Below are 20,024 nucleotides of genomic sequence, written 5' to 3'. Positions count from 1 at the left end.
CCTCCATCAATCGTCGGATTCACCAGATGCTTATGACCGTTCGCCGATTTCAAAAACGCGACAAGATTTTGTACTTTAGTAGCAAACGGAATCAGCTTCACTAAATTGGACTCGGGCACAAATGGTATACCTTTGCTGATCGACAGTTGGCTGCGAATAAGTTGTTTGGGGCGACCAAAACGAAACCTTAGCTGCTCAATGATGGCATTTACATTGTCTGGATGGATCAATAACGCCCGCACAGTATCGCGAGCTTCCCCTTTCAGACTTTTCTGCAAGCGCTGGTTGTTCTCTAAATTTGTGTAACCATATACCGCTGTAGATTTTATGAACGCTGTATGAAACAAAGGCCAATCCTCTGGATGGCCGTTGAATTCAGGCAAGTACTGCAATTTGCGCGGTGCTAGTGCCGTATTTTCATGTAGGACGTTGTTGCATATAGGCGTTATCCCAGGCATTCCTGTATCTGGCAAAGGCGACGCTGATGATGAAGCGAAAGGCGCTCTCGTTGGTAGAATAGCGAACATGACGGCGGATGCTCATTCGTTACTCTGGCGCGTTGATGAATGCCACTAATTGGTTGAAAGTCGCTCGAACCTGCATTAGAGGACGACGGCTGCGTGACAGGGACAATAGAGCTGGCGACAACGGCGGACGAGTTAGCGGCACTTGTAAAGACAGGAGTAACGGCTTCATAGGTAGCAGACCTTGAAAGTAGCGGCTTGATGAGTCATGGCGGGAAACCCATGCGATGCAGAGACTGTATTGGTGGTCAAACTGCTATACAAGGCGGTTGATGCTTCATTATCAGGTCTCGCCATCATTGTGTTATTAGCGCCCTCAATGTAGCAGCCAACTGAGCCGGTAATAGCATTGGTGATTGGAACGGCGTATGATATGGCCGTTGTGTCATCCTTGGAAATGCGCTGCTGAAGTGCCTCCCTTAACGGAGGCATTGTGAATCGCTTTCCTTAGCTCTGACTTCCACGCTTTTAAGTTGACATTCAAGAGAGGCAATTTGTTTAAGCAGGGTCTGAACAACGCTTTCTTGGGTGGGCAAATTTGCGGAACTGGCGAAAGTATTTTGTGTGACGGCTTCTGATCGTTGGCTAACGCTATCCTCTGGTACTGTTGCGGCGGGTACAGCGGTGGTAGCAATTTGCGTTCGATGCTGGCTCGGCTACATTTCCTCTTGGCCTGCGGGATTAGGATCATAGGCTGCATCGCCTTTGTCTTGACTGGATTCTGATACTAGTCCTTGGAGGCGAGGGCTACCACGTGGGGCGTGCGTTCCGTCATTTTCCGCAGTATGCAAATGGAATTCGCTCGAATAAAAAATGTATGCAAATGGCGGCTTATACAATTGAAAATTAAGAGGCGCGAAATAAAGATGTGCTCGTTGCTAGAGACTACGAATTAAAATCTATAAATATTTACGCCAAAGATGTACGATGAATTAAGCAGTAGTGCCAAGATAGTTTATTTCTATAATAAAGAAATTACATTATCGATTTCCAAATTACCAAAATTTAGATCTTACCGCGGTTCCGTCTCTGTCGGCTTTTTGCAATGAGTGAATTCGTCAAATCGCTGAAGATGGAACCGTGGTTTACAATCTTGCCATGTTCACAAATAAACATACAGAGTTGCCGCATTTACAAATAAACAATTTTAAAGTTTGAAATAACAGCGTTGCATTTGCTAGGCGTTTCGTGACAAAAGTCTTTCCCCTAAATTCCATTTGGCAACATTCCGCCATCTTAAAGTTTTTTTTTTGGGTTTTTTTGCGATTTGCAAGCCTATTTTGCATCTTTCGTAAAAAACGGTTAAATGCAAATATGTAGAGAATTTAATTACCCACATTTAAAATTTTTACATTGTCACGGTTTTTGCCATTTTTTGAATATTTCTGTTGAAAATACATAGCATATTGAAATTCCAAAATTGTAGAGAATTTCATTTCTCACAACTTCTATACCAACATTTTTTTTGTATGACGCTTAGATCACGGCCGAGAACGTGCCAAACATAGCGATTAGCCAAATAAAATTAGATAAGAATAGATAAGAAATAAACTAAAGATTGAGAGTAATATAGGGCTGCCATAATTGCTGGGCCTCAAACGGGGACACTTAGCAAACAAAACTTAATTCATTCCAAAGGGATACTCATGCTCTCGTTTTTCAACCGGCTTCGCAAAAAGGAAATGTTATTAATTCGTCGGAATATATATATGTTTTTTTATGTATGTTACCGCAAAATTTGGACCACGGTAACCGATTTCTATAATTCTTTTTTTTTTTAAAGGAAATATGTTACCTCACAGGTGGTCCCATACTAATTTCGTTTAAACCGATCATTGCATCATGAAGAAATTAACGATAATCTTAAATTTTTATATCGGAATTGAAATCGGTTTTGTTTTTTGCTTACAAATTGCTTATTTTAAATCATATTTACATTTATAGTCTCGTTCAATTGCAGAGGGTAGTTAAGTTAATACATACAAAAACGGAATTGCATAAACCATAATAAATAGAGATGAAGCAAACAGTGAAGGAACGTACTATTTATACGCATAACGTATTTTATTATATACTAGCAGACCCGGCGAACTTCGTCCCGCCCAAAATCTTTATTTTTTTATTGTAACTTTTTGGACCAACATTTTCACCAACAATACACGTTTTCGATTTTCATTGGCACATTCATCTGCTAAGATTATGGTTTGGTGGTCATTTACCGCGTTAAATAACCTAACACTTCCCGTGTTATATCCGTGAAGAAGTTCTTGAAATTCTCCAACTGTGCAGCATTTCATAGCACGGTTATTCAAAAAACGAAATAAATTTGAAGAATTTCTTCCTATTCACTCCCTGGCGGCACCAATGACCCGGTCCTATAGTGAATCTGCCCTAGAAGCTTTACAGTATAGTTGGTGGCAATTTCAAAATGGGTACGAATAATTGTTCTACAGAAATGAAATATACATATATTTATTTCAGACGAAATACCTTAAAAGCTTGGACGCATAATAGTATGAGAAAATCACATCCATTGAGCCAATCGTAACACAGGAGAGTTCGATATACTCAATGGTGCAACGGGTCGATTTAATCTGACCTTCACGGCACCTTTTCTCACTTGGCTATTTTTAGTAATAACTCGACTTCAGCGCCACTTGGCAGTAGGGTAGAAGGGGGACCATTCGTCACTTTTTTTTTAAATCTCTGCCGAAAGTACGCCGTTCATTTCTTTTGTTTAATGTTTGGTCATCTCGAAATATACATCATTTAGCATCTTATATTCATCTTCCTATAGTCATTTATTTTGCAATGTCTATAAATTTTTTAATGATTTTTGAAACGATCCAAAATTGTGAAACGGCCCCACCCATGGGGTAGATCTGCCATCGAGATGGGGTGCAAACGCCAATACAAAAAAACGGAACATAATAAACTTTAATATTGTATTTAATTCAAATTTATTAAGTCAACACTTTTTCTTATAAGGAACAAAACAAAATTACAAAAGTTCATCTTTAACAAAAATTAGAATGTTTATCTTCTGATGCTAACATCAGTTCTACTTCACATTAAATTTTTTTAAATCTGTGTCAAATATGTATGTTGCAGCTGCTCGTGAAGTTCCAGGCGGAGGAAATGGTTCTGGAAGCCTTAAAATAATATCTGTTTTCGGTACATCCGATGTGTCTTTTACGTTCGGCTCTATAAAAACCCATGATTTGGCTTTGTTTCGCAAAAATTCGACTTCGAATGAGTTCTCGAGTTCACGTATTATGCGGCCAACAAAGAATTGCTCGACTGGACCTTCAAATCGCACCAGAACATAATCATTTAAATCCAATTTATCAGTACCTACGAAAGATCCAGTAGATTTATCCGTGTCTGCAAAACTTATTACTAAAGATTCGTCTGATGTTTCATCCGAGCTGCTATACTTTTTGGAAACTGGCTTCCTCTTGGCAAATTTTCTTGGTTGTACTTTTTTGGATACAGTATTTTCCTTCTCTTCCTTGACTGGTGTAGATGTCAGAATTTTAGATGCCCCTCTTCTTGGATTTGATGCCTGAGAAGCTTTGCATATTCTAGGAAGAGGTCGAACTTGTTCTGGAGTTCTGTGAAGTGGCGGTGTAACTGAAGGCTCGTAAGAAGTATTAGGTTCAGCTGAAATGTTTCTTTGCTCTACGATCATTTGCGATGCATCGTCGGTGTCAGCTGTTTGATGTTCGACAACTATAGTTATAAAGTCTGACTCTTGAAAAACTTGTCTGTTAAATGGGTGTAATCCTGTTGTTGCGAAGCCTTTGCAAATGTTTTCGGAAACAAATGCTTTTTGAAAAGGAACTTTTGAAAGATGTGGTATATCGTAAATTGTTATTGTCCGCCCAGGATTGGACAAGAGAAAATCATTGAATGAAACGGTCAAGTATCTTTTAAATGGTCCAAATACTGATACGTCCAAAGGCTGCAACTTGTGCGAACAATGAGGTGGAAAGGTAACCATATGGATGCCATTATCTCTGCAAAACAGAATTGCCGCCAGGCTACAATGTGAGACGTGGTTGTCTAAAAAAAGCAGAATCGGCTTCTCTTTGGAGCACCTGGTGTTGTTTTTGATATGTTCCAAAACATCGTAGAAGCCTTCAGTAGACATCCATCCACTTTTGCCTGCAATGCCTTTGCAGCCGCTAGGACCCCCATTTACAAAGTGGTCTTTATAATTCACGCGAGGAAAAACATAAACCGGTGGAAGAGCATTTCCAGCGGCGTTTATAATGCCCACCATTGTAACAAGCGAACCTCTTTCTGCGGAAGCCACCTGAGACACAGTGCGTTTTCCCTTCGTTGAAATCACCTGACCACGATATAAAAAATAAACGAATGGGTATGAGTATAAACATGTGATCAAAAAAGTCTGTAAATATACCTTTGGTGGAGCGAGTACAGTAGTTATGCCAGTTTCATCCAGGTTATAAATGTCAGCAGGAATAAATGAAAATTTGTTATATAAAATCTCGATATTGTCAAAAAATGACAATACTGCCGTTTTATTAAAACCCGTTAAACGCGCAAGGCTAGTATTTTCTGGCTTTCTTAAACTTAAGCTTTTGTTTCGCTTCATGAAGCCTTGCATCCAATCAATACCTGCTGTTTCGTTATTTACCCAAGATACAGGAGTTTTAATGTTATTAATTTCAGCATATTCGAAAACGAATTTTCGTGCAATGGTGTACGTGAATCCATGTTGCAGGTTAGAGCACTCCCTAAAGTATTCTGCTATTTCACCTTCTTGGTATTTTGTAAATACTTGATTTGAACTGTATTTTGATGAAAACAATAAATTTTCATTGTCCGAGTAATGACCAGAATCTTCAACAGATTTAGATTTTTCATTGCGCATCTTTGCTATTCGATCACGTAATGTGGTGCGGTTTAAGCCATAAGTTCGCGCCGACTCACTTATGCTAAATCGCTTAGAAAGAACATCCTGCATAGCAAGTTTAATTTTTTCCTCGTCCAAATCTCTTCGATTCGTCTTCCTTTTGTAATTGCGAACCATGTTTCTGCCTATGTGTAAAATTATGGGATTACCTGTTTGTAAATAATACATTCCATTCTGTTTAAGGGGCACATACGCCAGAGGGAAATCTACCCCGTGGGGCCCATACACCAGCGGCACTTCTACCCCATGGGGCAGATTTGCCGGCGAAACAACCCCACTAGGAGTCTGGTGGATCTGCCCCACGTGCAGCTCTTTTTATAAAAGTCACATTTTTTTTAAGAGCCGTAAACAATTCAGCAGAAAAAGCTATCGATTTTATTTGAAAAAACATTGGCAGAATTCCACTTATAAAAAACTATTTTAGAACGCGACAACTAACAAAGTTATTACGAAATATATTTACCCACAAAACTTTTCACAGCAGCGCAAAAAAGTGAATAAAAGCAACTGTCTACGACCACTTGCAAAGATGAACTGTCAAAGTAAATATCGAGAGATGTGGTCGACTGAAGCACAAATTACTGATTTTCAAATATCGATAGCACTAATGAGTTTGAAAAAAACGATGGGTGGCGAATGTGCCCCGTTGGCGAATGCTCCCCCTTCTACCCTACGTTTTTACAATAGTATTGCTCTCACCATTACCAATACATATTTAAAATATTAGCCAAATGGGATCATAAATAAGATTTTTAGTAATAACTCAACTACAGCGCCAACTGGCGGATTAAATTGTGAAACTAAACCATCGAGAGACCCACTCAAACACACACAAAAAAATTCGTTAAAATCCGTACAACCATTTTGTAGGACTTCACTAACAATCATACCTACAGAAGAATTATAAATACATTCAAAGATAGCTAAAAGTCGGTACGCATGTAGCCCACGCGCCCCCTTTTCATATAGCCCCAATTTTCTTCATGAGTATGGGCTTGATTGCAGCTAAGTTTCAGCACTGTACCATGAATACTTTCAGAGATATGCAGTATAAAAATTCGGTTTGTATTGGAGGTGCCATGCCCCCTTTTCCAATAGCTCCCATTTTTCTTCATGAGTATGCGATTTATTTCATATATCTCCACACTTAGTTCCAATACTCTACCATGAACATTTCCAAAGATATGCAGTATGTAAAAATCGGTTTGTATGGGGGGCGCCACGCCCCCTTTTACAAAAGCTTCAATTTTTCTCCAAGAGTATGCCATTGATTTCGTATATTTCCATACCAAGTTCCAGGACTTGAACACTTCCACAGATATGTAGTATGAAAAATTCGGTTTGTATGGGAGGTGCCACGCCGCCATTTCCAATAGCTCCAATTTTTCTTCAGAATTACGCGATTGATTTCTTATATCTCCATACCAAGCTCCAGAACTCTACCATGAACACTTCCAGAGATATGCAGTATGAAGAATTCGGTTTGTATGGAAGGTTCCACGACCCCTTATCAAATTGGTCAAATTTTTCTCCAAGAGTATGGGGTTGGTTGCGTATATCTCCGTACCAAGTTCCAGAACTATAACATGAACACTTCCAGAGATATGCAGTATGAAACATTTGGTTTGTATGGGAGCTGCCATGCCCCCTTTTACAATAGTCCGAAATTTTCTTCAAAAGTATGCAACTGATTTCATATATAGCCATACTAAGTTCCAGTATTCTACCGTTAACATTTTCAGAGAATTATAATTACATTCAAAGATAGCTAAAAGTCGGCAAGTTTGTAGGCCTCACGCCCCCTTTTCAAATAGCCCCAATTTTCTTCATGAGTATTTAAGAGGCGCGAAATAAAGATGTGCTCGTTGCTAGAGACTACGAATTAAACTCTATAAACATTTACGCCAAAGATGTACGATGAATTAAGCAGTAGTGCCGAGATAGTTTATTTCTATAACAAAGGAATTACATTAACGATTTCCAACTTACCAAAATTTAGATCTTACCGCGGTTCCGTCGCTGTCGGCTTTTTGCAACGAGTGAATTCGTCAAATCGCTGAAGATGGAACCGTGGTTTACAATCTTGCCATGTTCACAAATAAACATACAGAGTTGCCGCATTTACAAATAAACAATTTTAAAGTTTGAAATAACAGCGTTGCATTTGCTAGGCGTTTCGCGACAAAAGTCTTTCCCCTAAATTCCATTTGGCAAATTTTTAAATTGTCACGGTTTTTGCCATTTTTTGAATATTTCTGTTGAAAATACATAGCATATTGAAATTCCAAAATTGTAGAGAATTTCATTTCTCACAACTTCTATACCAACATTTTTTTTGTATGACGCTTAGATCACGGCCGAGAACGTGCCAAACATAGCGATTAGCCAAATAAAATTAGACAAGAATAGATAAGAAATGAACTAAAGATTGAGAGTAATATAGGGCTGCCATAATTGCTGGGCCTCAAACGGGGACACTTAGCAAACAAAACTTAATTCATTCCAAAGGGATACTCATGCTCTCGTTTTTCAACCGGCTTCGCAAAAAGGAAATGTTATAAATTCGTCGGAATATATATATGTTTTTTTTATGTATGTTACCGCATAACTTTGGACCACGGTAACCGATTTCTATAATTTCTATATATATATATTTCTATAATTCTTTTTTTTTTAGGGAAATATGTTACCTCACAGGTGGTCCCATACTAATTTGGTTTAAACCGATCATTGCATCATGAAGAAATTAACGATAATCTTAAATTTTTATATCGGAATTGAAATCGGTTTTGTTTATTGCTTAAAAATTGCTTATTTTAAATCATATTTACATTTATAGTCTCGTGTCACGCCCCCTTTACATATATAATTTTTTTAACCTAAAACCATCCTTGGGACACATGCGGCTGGTGTCTGAAGTTTCAAAAAAATCGGCTCAGCCGTTATCGAGCTTTGCGAACACTAAAAACGGCTTTCAAAATATATATTAGTATAGATGTCATAAGAACATTTCTGCGTCTCAACGCCTAGGAATGGCTCGTTGATCCCAGGCCCTGCGGAATGATAGTGCGCACTTTTAACCGTTGCACCACAGCGGCCGCCGTATGCATGTATAGTAAGGCTGTTCTAGTTGGTATGGGTAAATTTAAAAATACGTTTTTTGCTGAGCGCCGACAGAATATTTTTTCGCTTTTAATTGAACGACTTATGTTAAAATTTTAATTCAAACGGTTAGCGTTTGATAGAAGCGAAAATTGTTTAAAGTCAAAACCATGTTTCTATTTAACTTTATTAAAAAACACAGCAGTTTTTTTTTAAATTTCCGATTTTATTGTAAACACAGCAGCAGCAGTTTTGTAGCGCATTCAATTTTAGTCCAATAAAGTGCAAGTTTCAAGTCGTTAAAAAGTACGTTAAAAATTAAATATTGTACCAAAGTACTTCTCGTTTCTCTGCCTTTGCTTCTACTTCCAGATCGAAGACATCATGGCATCACGGAAGGCATGCCCCCTGGCTCCAACGGCAGTAACCGATAACTGGCTGCAATTTCTGCTCTGCCACAAGTATTACGCGCTCGGGACGTATCCGGCCTTTCAGGCAATGAAGCTACCGCAGCGCTTAGCAGTAGCCCGGGGGCATGGGTTAACTGCCTGGCGCTCACCCACACCACCGGAGAACGCGACTCGCCAGGCAGCTGCAAAAATTGTGGGTTAGCGCACCATACGCTGCTGCATGTGGCAGACAACAAACATGCGCGCACTGGCCAAGTTAGGAAGCAGCCCAAGCAGCGCGCATCTTCCAGAAAGGCTCCAGTGAAGGCACGTAGGAACGTCAACCGGCGCGCACCGCGGAATAAATGTGGGCAGAAGAAGGCGAAGAACCCGCGCAGCCCGGCGCCGCAACCAACGCAAAGGAAGACCGCACGACGAACGATCGCGTGCACCCCCCATGGCCTGCAAACGGCCAATTACCAGGACCGCCCCCCAACCGCGTCCTTGGCAACACCACTCGCGCCCTGCAAGAGCTGCAGAAAGTGCTCAAGAACACATCCCTGCAGGGCGGGGACGATGTTTAAGCCACCGCTTAAACCTAATTCAGCGGCCGTGAGCGCATCCTTTGGCCGCAGTGGAGTCGAAGCGACTCCGAAAATTATTACCATCCTCGCGGCAAATTACCACCGATTCAGTTCAGCATTTAACCTCGGTGAACGCGCGTGCACCCTCTTCAAATTAGTCACTGGCAAATCCTTATACATAAAATTGACATTGTGCATTTTGAAAGCCAAAGGAATAAATTGAGCAAAATAAACCTTTGTAATACAACCAAGTCCAAGTCCTTTTATCGGAAAAAGTGTGTGTGTGCAAGGTGAGTGCGAAAGGCGACCATTGGAAATATTTATTTCTAAGAATTTTTTTGGTGGCGGTGTTGCGCATTTTCTTCCATATAACACATGATCAAAATTTATTTTTATGTGAAAAAAATCCACAACAACCCCCGGAAAAAAATCAAAAAAATCAACGGTAATTTTTAGCGACTTGAACTTTGCACTTATTAAACTAAAATTGAGTGGGCTACAAAACTGCAAATCCGAAAATTTTCAAAATAGTTTTATTTAACATATGGAAGTTTTGATGAAATTTTTTTTAAGTTTGATTAATTTTTCAAGTTTGTGCAAGCTTTGAAACTTTTATAAAAGTATGCGGTTTCTGTTGTAGAGTTAATTATATTTTAAGTGAAAGTTATTAAAAATAAATAAATAAACATAAGTTGTCATTTTGAATTTCGGTGCTAATTAGTTGAACGCAGGTGTAGGTGTGCTTAAAGCCCAAAATACAATAACGCATTGGCAGTGGCAGCGGCAGTTTTTCGAAATCAGCTGTTTTTTTAGAAAGTGTGGTGTCCAATGGTGCGACTCACAGTACAGCAGTGGCAGCTAGCAGTACTGCTCAGTTTAGCCCAAATTCTAAATTCACTGCCACTGCCTTCATCGCAGCAAATTTCGCATGTTAAATTTGACATAAATGAAACGCAGCCAACTTCAGCTGATGTCACTAAAAGACGACAGCAAAAATGTAAACAAACAAAAGGGAATGCCAAAAAAAGCAGTCACTGATAACGCTGTATTGTGTTTGCTGCGTCAGTGACTGCCAATAGTTGCGTTCGCGTAGCTGTTAATTGTTCATGTTTAACTAAAAATTACAAGTTTTTGCGTTCGCGTCGCAAAAAACTGGCAAAGTAGGGGAAATTGAGAGAGCAAAGTGACATTTCATTTTGAGGGGAGCTGCTGGTTTCTGCTGGAAAAATTTTTGCCAACAGCATTTTGCCAACAGGAAAACAGCTGATCAAAAACAGCTGGTTGGCATTTACGCAAATCACAAAATTGAATTTGATGGTTTGGAAGTTAAAAATTACAAAATGCGACTAAACTTGTATGAAATAAGTAGTTATTTGTTTAATCAATAAACTGTGTCAGTATAACACTTTCTGATGACTTTTCGTACATTTTAAATTTTACATTTTTGAATGTAAACAAAATTTCTATCAGCTGTTCGTCTAACTTGCAAGTTTCTGCAAATTTTCTGTTCGCGTACAATTTTGGATATTTCCCTCTTGTGAGAGAACAGATGACATTTCGCCGGAATTTGGCAGTTGGTTGGTTTTTACTGGAGATTTTAAACGAACGCACCTAATATTAGTAGCAACAGCTGATTTTAAAAACTGCCACTGCGCTATTGTATTTTGGGCTTAAAACAACTTTTTTTTTAATAAAATGCAACACTAATATTCTAAAAGAAAAGTATAAGTTCAAGTATAAAAAGTATTACACATATTATCGATTTTATTGGACGTACTTTTCACCAAATTACTGGTACGAAGCTCCCTTCAAATAGGCAATTGTTGCAAGTTATGTTATACAATATCCGATTCGTGGATCGTGCCAAAAGAAAAGATTCCAGGAAGAGTGCAAAACTAGCAATAGATGCTAAAATAGGCTGAATTCCAAAACCTATCAATACAATTATACTGCGGTATTCAAACTGTTTTCATATGCGGAGTTACGACACATTGCAACCATATACATTGCATATTTTAAATATTCAATATAGCAATGAACAATTTCTCTGAATTTTCCATTTCTAAAACACCAATGGTAACCAAACAAACGAAGCATCAACTTTGTTTCTGATGCGCTGATTGCTCTAGCGATGCGTTTCCATAACTTTTCGGAAGCGTTATGGAACAGTATACATTGTCAGTATTTTGTAGTTCGACGTTATGGAACCTTATACTTTGTCCGTATGCAAAGCAATTGGCGTTTTGGAAGTCAGCCACATTTTGGCAATAAGCACGAATAACAATTCGCGACGACCAAAAATGTGTAGATAATTTAATGAGGACAAAAGGGAGGTCCAGGTTGCATGGCAGGTGTTGATATGGCTTTATACGGACAGGAAAAAAGAGCCAAGAGCGAAAAGAGAAAGAAGAAATGCGTAAAAGAAAAAAGTAAGCGCGCCTGGGCCACACTGGAGAAGTGAAACTTACGTTATATTTCTAGTTGTTCACATAACCAATGCAAATATATATACTACATGTGCTTTTGCTTAACGTTTTATTTTTTTATATCTAGCTCCCTACCTCTACCACGTTCGTTCTAATTACATTAATGTTCAATGTTACAACGGAGAATTTTTTTCTTTTACCCACTAAAACCAACCAAAACCAACAAAATTTTTTCTTGAGTTTTCATTTTGTTCAATGTCAAGTTTTTAAAAATGTAGATAATAGTCATGGTGAAAAAATAACAAGGTGTTGTCAGTAGCGACGTGTTTGTTGTGATTTTGACAAGATCGGCATGCTTATTTTCAGTGCTGCCGATCTTAATTTTTATACTACTATTCGTTGGGAAATACTATCTAAAAAACCCCATTTTAGTAATTCGTTTTATCGCGATTTTTAAAGAACTTGGTGTTTTCAGAACAATATTAATATTTAAAATTGGAAAAAGACGTACACAAAAATCGTATCGAAAGGCGATTTTTTATATTAAATAACTTTAGCTACATTGTCATAATATTGAGCCAAATGAACTACTGATACACTAGAATAGAGTGGCTGCATGGTTAAATTAGGAATTCGCTTATATTATCGATATATATGTGTTTTAATCAATTTAGAAAATCATTTACAGTCTTATAGAAAATTGCCTTATTTTACGGCTTTTACTTGTTTAAAGTTACAATATATCGCACGTTTACTAGTATAGTGGTGTAACTAAAAATTTACGTTTTTGGATATTTTATTATGCAATTAATAAGCTTGATAAGTGGAATATGTTCAGTCCAACAGATAACCATACTTCCCAAATATGGCGATGATATGTGCCTTTCCATCCGTATTTTTGTATACCAATTGTATGAAATGATAAAACTTTATATTCAGGCTTATAAGCCTGTAATTATACATTTTTCTACATTTAATTTGAAATAGTATGCACCAATGGATTAAAAGTAGTAAATAACTAGTACCCTTTCTAGTACTTTAAAAAAGTGACCGGAATAGACCTGCTGAAAAAGTAAGGTTAAGTTACTGACAACACCTTGTTATTATTACACCATGGATAATAGTCATGATCAGGGCATATTTAATAAGATAGAAGTGACAACTAGCTCGAACTCTCTTGCAGCTACCCTGCAGGGAAAGCTACCAGTTGTGAACCAGAATGCTACCAGTTTGCGTTAGCGACTGGTATTTTTAACATGGCGGTGTCATAGGAGATGTCAATTGTCCGCTCCTGCATCAGCACGCTACCAGTAGAAATACTAGTAGCATCATACCAGTTGACGGGATAAACTGCCTATTCATCCCCCGTGAAAAGCATAAGTATGTCATTTTGCTCGCGGCGCTGCAACAGTGGCAATGGTCGACAGAGTAAAGCTTTGGCACGCCAAATCAAGACATCCGAGTTCGAATCTCAGTGAGCGAATCTTGTTTTTTTTATTTTTGTTTTTTTTTTATTTGTTTATTTTTTTATTTATATCTCTTGTGTAATTTTTAAATTTATCGTTTTAAAAAAAACAAAAAATTTTTTTTTTCATTTTTTATGGTATTTGAAGTATTCGGTTTTTTCCAAATCAAAGTAAATTTATGTACAATTTTTATTTTATATTTAAATTGAAATAATTATTTAAATTAATTTACTTACTTTACTTTAACAACCTCCACGCTCCCTCGAACCTGAGATCTCAGAACCAGAATCGGTAGTCTTCACTCGACGCCACAGCCGACATTTGTGATGAAAGACAGATGTCGCTGATCGCATAAGTTGTTCGAAATCGCCGAAATGGCAGGCCGTCGCTTTAGCACATACTGGTTAATGAACTAGTAGTTATACTGGCTGATTTGGCATTTCACTGGGGAGAACTGGTATAATTATAGTCCATGACGAACTGGTATGACTCTCCCATTTAATTCCAGTTTTCGGACTAGAATTTCTACCAACTAGTTTACTGTTTTCTGCGCGGAACTGGTATAATTATGGTTCATAAGGAACTGGTATGACTTTTATCCTTAAATAATAGTTCATGAACTGGAATTTGAGCATACTGGTTTAGCTTTTCACTGCAGGGTAGTTATAATGTCAAAAAACTGTAAACAAACAAATTAACCCTATGAGGTGCGAGCGCTATGTTTGCTACAAATTAGCATCAATTGAAACTCATCATGGTGAAATTGTACCAGGGGTAGTAATAAGAGCGAGATGAAAGATTTGACCCTATCTTATTTGAAAATTTACCGAGAAAGCCTTTTTATTACTTCAGCTGCTTATAATTTCACAATGGAAATGCATCAGCATCAATACGAACATACATATGAATGTACGTATACTAATTTTAAGGATTACTTCAATATTACCTTCAAAAATTTTTAACTGCATTCGCATCTTATATGCACATATACATATGTATGGACAAAAAAGAATACCTCATACCACGTCATTAAATGAAATAAATATTTTGTGAAACTGTTTTAAAAATTTTTTTTTTCTATTCGCCCAATGTTTTTGCGTGTTTAGTTTCTTATTTAAATATCATTTTTTTTTTTATTCACGGCTAAAGGATTCCAATTCGATTTACAATAAATTACAGCTAGTATCAACCTAAAAGGCGTTATACAGCCTTTTCAAGTTCGCAAAAGTTCGTACAGTGAAATTATCGTATTTCGAATCAAATGTGACTGCTTTACAAGGAATTCAATTTATCCTTTTAATATCTATTATTTGAACAGAGCGCTTATCTAATCGCTGTTGTTCGGCCGGTGGTTCGCATTGAAAAGGCAGAGTCGCCTTCCACGATTGTAGAGCAAGCTTAATTGGATTTGTTTTTGTGTGTATGTTCGAATTCATGCATAAACGGTATTGTGAACGCGCTCTTTCGATTTTGACAATTCACAATTCATGTTCTGTGGTGTTATGGCAAAATTAACAGAACATAGCTCTACCCCACAGCGTTCATCCCGGTTCGAATGCAGATGAGTGACGGGCATGAACATGATCTCGAGCGTTTCCGGAGAGGACAAAGAGGGGAAGCAAATCACCCCAATCTTGTCATTCAGCTGTACGTTCAAAGCGATATTAGATATTGAACGACTATCGTGTTTCCGAGTTATACTAGTAGAGCTGTTTTGATTCCGCGTTTACATGCGCGCGATATGTTCTCACTAAAGTGTTTTCTTAACCAAATTGTTAAAAAAAAACTTTTATTCAGAGGGATTTCGAGGTTGTTTTGAATCGAAATTTGTAGCCAAATGAATTCCATTACCAGTTTCGAGAAGGTCGTAACTCGGGTTTTAAGGACAGCTTCGAATATTTTGGTCCGATTTTCATCGAGTTTTGATAAGGTCAGAATGGTAGATACCAATTCGTTTATTTTTCGAGTCACCGAGTTCATACATATCCGCACCAACCTGGCGACTGATATATGCGCGTTTTTTGTCGGGAGTCAATTTGGCAGCGTAATGTACTTTCGCTGAAGATAATTTATTATTGGGAATATAAACCTCGTCACCAATTTTAAAGTAACGCTTTCGAGACCGAGTTAAAGTACGTTCTTGGGATTTTTGATAAGTTTCGAACTGTTTGTCTCTGACTTCGTCATGTAACAATTTCTTTGTTTCCGGATCTTGCGTTAAAAATGGATTGACATCTAAAAGAAGTTTGTGTTCACGGCCGTCTCCGACGAATTCTCTCCCGAAGTGAAGATAATAGGGAGAATACTCAGTCGTCGTGTGAGGAGTAGTGTTATTGTCCAGCAAAATTCGGAAAAGAAAGCTTTCCCAATTCGAGTGTTCAGGGACATTAACAAGACGGGCTCCGGTTTTGATACTTTTGTTGGTAGCCTCCACTTGGTTTGCATTTGGGTGGTACAAGGGAGTGAACATATGACGGATTTGGTAATCACGACATAATGACCTGAAAGCATTACTTTCAAATTGCTTTCCGTTATCGTAAATTAATAGTTCGGGGACACCGTTGAAACCTCATTTCGGAGAAATTCGGCTGCAGCCATGGAATTTGCATTTATCATGGGCTTGGCCCAGAGATATCGAGAATAACAATCGATTACGACGAAGACCCATTGACTACGATTTTTCGAGAGGGGAAGTTTACCAATGAAATCGATAGAAAGTTGACGACCCGGTCTAATGGGCTCTCGATATTCACCATGCGGTGTTCTAGTATTTTCGTTATTGGTTTTAATCAAGGGGCAAATTTCACATTTTCGAATGTGTTGATACACCGATTCGTGCATATGTGGCCAGTAATACGATTGGGCCATTCGGTGATACGTTTTCCAAACTCCAGTGTGCGAACAATTATCATGCTTTTCTTCGAGCACTTTTTGGCGGTCTTCCAGTGGCACGCATAACGTCCATAATTTTTCGGCGCTGTAGTTCGAAAATTTCAACCGATGATAAAGGAGGCCGTTTTCGACTTTATAACGATCCAGGGGTTTTTTGGAAGCTAAATCCAACATTTTCGAGTACCAGGAGTCATGTGTTTCATTTGGATTAATATCAATCAGAGCTACTGCTCGTGAAAGAGCATCGGGTAACTCCATGTGCTTGCCGGGTTTATGGATGATATCCATTTGAAATCGTTGGAGACGAATGGCCCAGCGGTTAAGGCGGCCCGTGGGATCTTTCATCATCCACAACCATCTTAAAGCAGAGTGGTCGGTAACGACAGTAAAACGAACACCTTCTATATAAGGACGAAATTTTTCGACCGAAAGTAAGACAGCATAACATTCACGCTCAGTGGCGGAATAATTCTGGGATGAATTTACGGTACCATCCAGCAGCACCCACAAAATGTCGGGTTTCTTTGGCCGTGGTGGGCCTTGGATAGTCGACAATTGCCTTAATGCGATCAGGATTGGCCGAAATACCGTTCTCTGACAAAACATATCCCAAGAATTCGAGACGTTTGCAACAAAAGTGTGATTTCGAGGGTGAAATGGTCAACCCAGCTTCCGCTAGTCGTTTGGCAATGATTGCCAAAATCCTGACGTGTTCTTCGAACGTAGCTGTACAAATGATGAAATCGTCAACATATGCAAATGCATACGGATTCAAATCACGGAAAATGCGATCAATTAAAATAGCCAATGTAGCTGGGGAATTCCGTAGACCCATAGTCATACGCTTAAAGCAATATAACCGATTTCCAAAGGCGAAGGCCGTTTTCCCACGACTATTTTTAGCCAAAGGCACTTTGAAAAATGCTTGGGACAGATCGATACTTGACAAGTATTTAGCCGGGATAAAATCTGATTTACATCGGTAATAGGATAAGCATTTGGAACGGTTACTTTATTTAATTCACGTGCATCGAGACATATGCGGCTACCGCCATCTTTTTTCTTAACCACCAGAATAGGAGATCGCCAGGGGCTGTATTCGATGGTCATTATGATGTCTTTTTCGATCATGCGATTCAATTCTTCTTGCACCTTTTCAGCGACATAAGGGGAATCAGGGTATTGACGATTCATGATGGGCTTAGCGTCACCCGTATCAATTTCGTGTTAAATTTTATTGGTTTTATTTAAAGCGCCCGTTTTCGCCGTGTGATGAAATAGGCTAAGGACAGAGTCCAGAATTTCCCGTTGGGCACCTGTTAACGTATGAGGCAAACTCACGCAAGCCGTTTTGGGAGTATCTACATCCCACTGATCTTCTGGCAACAAATACGTTTCGAAGTTACTCGTATCTTCGGAAACAGTTTCGACTGCCGAACACTGAACATGGAGAGCAGGGGGGGAATATTCATGTGACATCCACTCAATGCATTGGGTGGCAGAAATCATACATGAAGCAACATTGTTTTCATTTGCACCTCCTATTTCTAAATCATTCGAGTTATGATGCGAGTTTACGTAAGCGTCTACTTTCTCTTTATTTTGAAGCTGTTCAATAAAAAAAGCTTTTAGGAATGTTTTTCCCAAAATTGGATATGCCATTGGCAAGGGAAGAATTAAAGTTTGAATAGTTCAGGTTAATTTATCAACTGTATAGGGAACATTAATAAAACCGATAGGTCGGTGATAGTTTTTACCGTCAGCCATCCATATGGTGGTGGTACTTGGAAATAATTTAAAGATTCGATCCCACTTATTATCACGATAAAATGCTTCACTAACTACGGTTACTTCTGAACCACTGTCAGTAAGTGCAGAGAATATTTTACCATGAACAGATACGTTCATGTAATCTCGCGGATCGCAACCGATTGAAAAAAATATTCGCGACGACGAGAGAATGGCAATTTGACCTGCATCCGATTTTGATTTATCTGAACTTTTTAACTGTAATTCCAACTCGGAAGGCGCTGGGTAACTATATGGATCCTTGGCTACAGGAACTAACACAACCGGTTTCTTCATTTCAGAAGGCAGGAGAGAATTGGTGGTCTTATTTCGAGTCCCGAGAGAAAGTGAATCTGCACTGCCACCGTGAAGATTCTATTGTTCGTTTTTTTGATTTTGGCAAGGGCAATTAGATGCTTTTACCCCCTGATGTCCGCAAAAATAGCAGAAAGTTGTTGTTGGAGGCATGGAGCACGAATGATGTTGGTTGCCCCAACGATGGCAATTGAAACAGATAACTGGTTCATTACCTTCTGGCTGATAAATAAATGACGTAACTTCGGGTTTAACATCCAATCGAATTTCAACTAAAGCGGTATTCGGTTTCTAGATCTTGGTTGAAAAGGACTTGTTCCGAGAGAGCCGCGAGGACTTGCGGTGTGACATTTCAGCCATATGAACGGAATCCTCTGATGACGAATGGGAATATTCAGGTTCTTGATGAACTGCAAACAGTTTCTGTTTCGTGTTTGCTTTTGATTCGTCAATAAATTGGTGTGGTTCCATCAATTGGGCGAACTGTCTCAGTTCAGCCACACTTGTAACACCACGTGTATCTATTTTATTTTGCATATTCAATGGTAAAGTGAGCTTAATCAAATCGAGTTGATGAGCATCAGATGGAACAAAGATCGAATTGGACATTCGATAGGTCATATCGTCGATGTGATTCAGTAGTGATTGAGATTTTGGATCAAATTGAATTCGGCCCATGCCCACAATCGCCTGCATAGCATTACGTTGGTTATTGAATCGAGCTCTGAATAATTCCACAAATTTTCTAAACGACACAAAGGCACCAGCCTCATACAACTGACGGAACCACTGTTTCGCAGTACCCGACATAACTCGTTGTAAGTATGTCAATATTTCTTCATCAGGGATTCGGTGAATTCGGCGAAAGGTACGAAGGTCAGTTAACACATCTTCAACAGACATAAATTTATCCTTGATTCGAGTTCCGTCGAAATGCTTACGAGAGAACCAATTATTTAAATCGCGTAAAGCGGCATTTCGATCTTTCTTAGGCTCGATATCTCTAATTGGTGCAGAAATGGCCGTATTATCAGTATCGGAGCCGGAGTATCGTTGAGAACGGCGACGAACTCAGCTACCAGTGCGCATTGGTACACCCTGATTACAATTTTGATTGAAAATTTGTCTGGAAGATTGTCGTTGTGAGTTCCAGCCAGCGCGTTCCATAACAGGGACCTGATTGGATTGAGCGGCTTGGTTCACCTGCATATTGAGCATCATTTGTGATATTTCGGACACGTGGTCGACTACAGACTTCAATTGAGCTTGCATCCGTTGCATTTCGATTTGATTAGCCGAAGGAGGTGGCTCATTTTGTGGTACAGGCCAATTAGTCGTTGTTTGAATGGGTGGGTGAAGTGAATTCACTACTTGTGTGTTCGAGTTAGGATACGAGAATGGATAAGGGTTGTTGAGCACATGAGCTCTCATAGGCTGTTGAGGTTGAAACATGGTTGAATGAATGGTCTGTTTGGGAATAGTTCCTGTTGTAGCGTTTACGATGGTCGAAGTGGTTTCACACATGGTGGACTGATGGTATGGTTGATCCAGAACTATTCGTTCCCTAGGAGATGGGAGCAAAGGAGCCAAAACCTT

This window comes from Rhagoletis pomonella, unplaced genomic scaffold (assembly GCF_013731165.1).
Source record: "Rhagoletis pomonella isolate Grant_MI unplaced genomic scaffold, Rhpom_1.0 Rhpom_scaffold_00003, whole genome shotgun sequence".
Lineage (NCBI taxonomy): Eukaryota > Metazoa > Arthropoda > Insecta > Diptera > Tephritidae > Rhagoletis > Rhagoletis pomonella.
Note: the sequence above shows the minus strand (reverse complement) of the source record.